Source organism: Callospermophilus lateralis, chromosome 2 (assembly GCF_048772815.1).
Source record: "Callospermophilus lateralis isolate mCalLat2 chromosome 2, mCalLat2.hap1, whole genome shotgun sequence".
NCBI classification, from domain to species: Eukaryota; Metazoa; Chordata; class Mammalia; order Rodentia; family Sciuridae; genus Callospermophilus; species Callospermophilus lateralis.
Genome location: NC_135306.1, coordinates 166,120,979 through 166,126,978, shown reverse-complemented (window position 1 = coordinate 166,126,978; position 6,000 = coordinate 166,120,979). Strand labels below are relative to the sequence as shown.

The 6,000-nt window shown below is 44.3% G+C and overlaps 1 protein-coding gene across 6 annotated transcripts in view; it reads left to right on the top strand.

The window, feature by feature from the left end:
* Positions 1 to 5,679: 5,679 nt before the first annotated feature.
* The window catches only part of Pik3c2a (phosphatidylinositol-4-phosphate 3-kinase catalytic subunit type 2 alpha), a 113,940-nt gene continuing 113,619 nt past the window's right edge, over positions 5,680 to 6,000 (top strand). For all 6 annotated transcript variants that reach the window (XM_076846955.2, XM_076846953.2, XM_076846954.2 and 3 more), the window contains exon 1: positions 5,680 to 5,775. The gene's annotated coding sequence lies outside the window, so the exon portion shown is untranslated. The remainder of the gene's footprint in view (positions 5,776 to 6,000) is intronic.

Here is a 6,000-nt window from a genome sequence, read left to right as displayed (position 1 = left end):
GTTATTGAAGTATCTTGGTTTGTTTGGGGTGATTTGTTTCCTTGCTTGTTCACGTTGTTTTTGTCTCTATCCACCTAAGAGTATGGATCTGAGGCAGTAGAGTTCTACCTGTGGACTTATAGTGTCCCTGAAGATTTCCAGACTTCACTACTTAGAGAGACAAATAATAATGAAACAATATACAATATAAGCCAAACAGTTACTGCTATGACATCTGCAATGCTAATTGTCACAATAAAACAAAACTGAAATATATTAATCAACACCCTAGTCCTCAAAATACTGATCCATGAAAACTAACTGGCTTCAAAAATGCTATAAATGAAAAGCAAATATGAATATGTACAAGTGTCCATGAACCATTTATGTCACAATTAAACAGAGAAAAGAAAAAAGAGGAAAATAATTAAAATAAAAAATAGATTTCAATAAAAATTTAAAGAGTTGTTTCCATTGGAGTTCAAAAGATTCTCATCAGCTTTAGGTGGGGTGGGCTGGTGTTGTATGCCTGTCTGCTCCACCGTCAGGGTGGGGTTCCCAGAGAGGGGAAATTCCATAAGCAGAGTTCCTGGATGTGGAGTTTAGGCTAAGGTAGGCTCCAGGTTCTTTGTTGAATGGTGATTAGTCTGAAGATTTGACCTCTGGGTCCCAGCAATTGCTGGTCAACACTGGAAGACTGCATCCCAGGGATCTCTCCTGGGTTCCACTTGTGTGATGGAGGAGCCAATTTTTAGTTCCCTCTGTTACCCATGGACACCAAGGTTCCTGGTCTCTTGAGTTCAGTCTCCATACTCAATCTCTCCCACCTCTGCACTTTTGAATTCCCAGCCAGGTTCCTCTCTCCCAGCAGGTCCTTCAATTGGCTGGATTGCGGGTTGGGGGTGTAAACCCCTCTCCAAGTTTGATTTTCTCCTGGTCACTTGAGCACACTCTATGTCATGCAGTGTGGGTTTGGCAGGCCTATATTTTGGGCCAAACTCATGTTTGTCAGGAATTGGCTCCCCGAGCTGCTAGCCCCCAGACTATGGCTGTGATATGGTTCCTTTTCTCCTTCACGGGCAGCTGGGAGAGATGCAGCTTCTTTCCCACACAAGGATATTGTGTAGCACAACTTTCAGTTTAGTTGGGCAATGTCTTTTATCTCTAATATCTCTATACCCAGACACAACTCAGGCTGCCAGTCCCTTTAATTCCCTTATCTTTCCAGTTTGCTCATAGATGGACCACTCTGGCTGCTGCCTCTAGTCATAGCCACAAAAATGGCACTGGGGATTTCTTTATTTTATTATATCCAATTTCATGAGTCCCTGGCCATGAAATTGGATATAATAAATTGAATGCCCAGTATTAAATCCTAGTAAAGCACATACTCACTCTTTTTCTTTCTCATCCATCTTGCTGAGAAGCTTCCTATCTGCTTTCTTTGTTTCAGAGCATGGAGCAGCCAGGAAAACGACCTTCTCTATTCCACCATCTTGAAAAAATCTTTTCCCCTCATTCTTTCTTTTTCTTTTCTTTTTTTTTTTTTTTGGTACTGGGGATTGAATCAGGGACACTCAACCACTGAGCCACATCCCCAGCCCTATTTTGTATTTTATTTAGAGACAGGGTCTCACTGAGTTGCTTAATGCCTCGCTTTTGCTGAGTCTGGCCTCAAACTTGTGATTTTCCTGCCTCTGCTTCCCCAGAGCCTCTGGAATTACAGGTATGCACCACTGTGCCTGGCTCTTCCCCTCATTCTTAAGATAAAGACCTAAGTTGATTCTTACCACTGCCTTTGAGGCCTGGTATGAAGTATTTGTCTCACTATGACATTTTAAAAGCACTTCCCAGCCGGGTGTTGTGGTAGATGCCTGTAATACCAGTGACTCTGGAGGCTGAGGCCGGAAAATCACAAGTTTGAGGCCAGCCTCAGCAACTTATATCTCTCATACTCATAATAATCATAATAATATCACTTCTCCCGTACTCCCAATATAACACCACCATTGGTCTTTCAGTTCCTTTGCTGAACCATGTTCCTTCCCCCTCACTCTCTTTGCACACACTGTTCCTTCTGCCTGGGATACTTTTCTCTCCATTCTCACTCAATTTCTGCTCATTGTTTAGGTCTCAGCTTCATGTCATGTACTCAGAGAAGGACTTCCTTCTTTCCATTCTAAGTAGAAGAAAAACACTAATTTTCCTTCACACTGCTTATCACAAAGAGATTAAGTGATTGCTTAGTTAGGTGTTTAATGTTTGTCTCCCCTATTGGAATCTAAGCTCTATGAGAGCAGAGATATGTCTTGTTTACTACTCTATTCCCAACACAGAGCCTGGTGCTTGATATATAGAAAGTAGGGGCTCAATGCATTTCTTCTCTCCTTCTTAAATCAATTAAAGACAGATATTTCCCTTTCCTTCTACAAATTTCATATCATCATTTACACATTTCTTGTTCTGTGTGTCATTTCTTTTAGGTAATGATTTCTGAGGGGTTGAGAACTTTTAAATTGTGTGGTGTAGTATCTAGCAGAATCCTCCTATATTGTGGGAATATAGCACTGGGGAGGGAAAGATGAACAGAACTTATTAATAACCTCTATACCTGTTAAAATACCTTTGGCTTATTAGGGGCAGTGTGAACTGTGAGCTGTGGTTTGATCTCTGCTCTACTATGTAATAGCTATGTGGCTTTGGACAAGTTACTTTTCTCTCTGGTCCTCAAATACCTTAACTATAAAATAAGGATATAATACCACCTTTCTATTAAGGTTGCTGGAGGGATTCAATGAGATAATACTCACAAAGACCTAAAACAGGGCCTGGTCTTAGGAAATCTCAACAAAATGTTAGCCACATTTTAAAACCTGTGGTTAAAAAAAGAAAAAGAAAAAGGTTGCTGGTTTCTCATTTGGTACTGGAAGAAGCTTGAGAAAAGTTGTGGTGGTGTGAAGTTCTCTGTGGGAAGTTAGAGTTGGAACACTTAAAAATGTAATGCCTCCTCCTCCTCCTCAATCTTTTTCCCTACAACCGAAAAGTCAAACCTGAGGACAGTGGGAGAGAAAAGAAAGAGGATAAGTGGGTGCTAGCTATGTTCTACTTGGTCCTAAATAACAGCAGTGCCAGTTTTTTACCTTCTCTTGGATCTGTGTTCATATTGTTTAACATGCTTCTTCACAAGTCATTGCCAGACAGATGAGGCATGTTAAGGGAGGGCTACATGTTCAGATTCTTTTTTTTTTTTTTTTTTTTTTAAAGAGAGAGGTGAGAGAGAGAGAGAGAGAGATAGAGAGAATTTTTTTTTTTTTTTAATATTTGTTTTCCAGTTTTTGGCGGACACAACATCCTTGTTTGTATGTGGTGCTGAGGATCGAACCCGGGCCACACGCATGCCAGGCGAGCGCATTACCGCTTGAGCCACATCCCCAGCCCATGTTCAGATTCTTGACACCTGACAATTTGCAAATGCTGCTTTCTTAGAATCTGGAGGGTCATCAGATTCTTCCTCTTTATTTTATTGGTACCCTTCTAGTTAATAGATCTTACTAAATAAGGGCCATTCAAAAGCCATAAAAAAAGCAAAAACAAAAACAAGTCAGAACTGCAACAAGGAACTGATTCAAAGACCAGGGCCCTTTTTTCCCCCTCCCCCTGGGATCCAGAAAATATTTCATTAAAAAAATAAAAGAGATACAAAAAAGTCAAATAGTTAATCTTCCCTGGAGACTCAGTGTTCTCTCAAGGCCTCTTTCTTCTTTCCTGAAGGCACACTTAGTTCTCAAGCAGAAGGTAGGAAACAAGCCCGGAGATAGTTTTCCCCACCCCTTTTAATCTTGTGAAAGAATGGCCAATTCCAGAAATTCCTCCTTTGATCAGAAGATAAAGCAGAACAATGCTGTGGAACTAAATGGATTCCTAAGGGACATTCTTCTAGGGTGTGGAAAGTTTGCTAGAGCCTGTTTACAGAAGGTCTCCTGGGTTTGGTGAAAAGTTAGTGTAGGTGGACAAGAAGTAGTTACCATAGCCATAAATTGCTTCTAGGCTTCCTCAGAGAATAATAGGGCCTTTTCTTCTTTCTCTTTTCAGATGGGGGTCTCCCTGTGTTGCTCAATCTGGTCTCAAATTCCTGGATTCAAGTGATCTCCTGCCTCAACTTCTAAGTAGCTAGACTATAATCACAGAATAAAAACTACATTCAATTTTCCCATCTCCAGGGAGGTGTAGGCATGTATATTACAATGAAAGGAGGAGAGGACTTCATCTACTCCACATTATCCCTACCCCCTCTTAAAAAGATAGAAATAGCTGGACACAGTGGCACAGACCTGTAATGCCAGCAGCTCAGGAGGATCACAAGTTCAAAGCCAGCCTCAGCAAAAACTGGCGTGAAACCCTGTCTCTAAATAAAATACAAAATAGGGCCAGGTGTGTGGCTCAGTGGTCCGTGCCTCTGAGTTCAGTTCCTGGCTACACCTCCCATGCCCCTGACAAAAAACGTCTTAGAGATCCCCTTATCCTTGGCCCCCAAGTAGAAGCAGCCAATTTGCTATTCCTAGTGTGTCCTCTTTGATGGGGAAAGAGGTGGTGAGAACTGCAACCTAAATCAATATGCCACATTACAATAAAATTTTGGAAGGTACTGATTCCTTGCTTAAAGAACAATCATTATACAATGTTTTTTTCTTTGTAAAAACCTGGACATGGTGGCTTGTGTCTATAATCCCAACTACTCAAGAAGACAGCAAATGTGAGGCCAGCCTGGGCAATTGAGCGAAACCCTGTCTCAAAATAAAATAAAATAATAAGGGCTGGGGGTATACCTCAGTGGTAGAACATGTTTGTGGTCAATCCCAAGCATTGCACAAACGCAAACAACCAACCAACCAACCGCTAAAAAACCAAATTTGAACCGGAAGGCAGCCAGCTTCACCATTTGTAAAGTGGGGACAATTTTCCAATCTGCTTCACCTCATTATGTGAACAGTCGAGGGCTGAACACTTCACAAGCTTAATCTCATTGAGTTCTCATAAGAAGGTATCTCTATTATGGAGTTTGGGTGTGGAGATATTTTGTAATACAGAAAGCAATGTGGCTGTGAGTTATTGTCGGGCTATCTTCCTTACCCAGCTGTGGCCAAGGACTAAATGAGACACTAACGTGAAAGCACTTTACAAAAACCACGTGATGGGTTACAAATTACACACTCCACAGCACCTCAACCACTGTGAAGACTTAGGTAAATGGGGGTTGGAGTGAAGGATTTTGTCTTGCCAGTATGTTTCAGTCTTCCAATGCAAACTAATCTCACCGGGGGCCCGGGGCCACTACCCCAATTCTGGGAGTCGCAATCCGAGTAAAGGCAAGCGCGGAGTCCTGAGAGAGGCATAGGAACAATAGGATACTTCGATGCCCGAGACGCTTGGCCGGGCTTCGAATGCCGGGTCGGAGAGGGGGCTGGCTGGGGGATCCAGCGAGCTACTTGCCCAGGGGTTGCACACAGGGAAGTCCAGGGCCAGTAGCCAAAAGCCTCAGCACGGTAGCTCCAACCTCATGGGGCGCGTCCCGGCCCCGCCTACCACCCAGGTAGGCCACGCACAGCAGCCAATCCGCAAGACGCCAGGGCGCGGAGGGCGGTGCTTGACTGCCGGAAGTGACGTGATGTGCTTGGCTGGCCGCGGAGTCCGGCGGAGCTTTCGGCGGCGGCTGAGCTAGCCGAGGGAAAATGGCTCGGACCGTGGCGGCTGCGACGGCTCGAGTTGCAGTGGAGGGTCAGACTCAGGCAGCGTGAGGTGAGAAGTGGTCGTAGTAGCCGGGGCCAGTACTGGGGTACATCTTGAGGCCGGTACGGGGGACCCTGCCCTCCGAGGGCGCAGTGGGATCCCGGGATGGGAGGGTCCCTTGCCGCCGCCCCCAGACAGCCGGTGGCCGCCTCTGACGCTCCGTCCGGTACTCTTGGCGCTGCCCAACTCGATTCACATCCCTCCTGGCCTTGCTTCCACTAAGGCGGTTGCCAA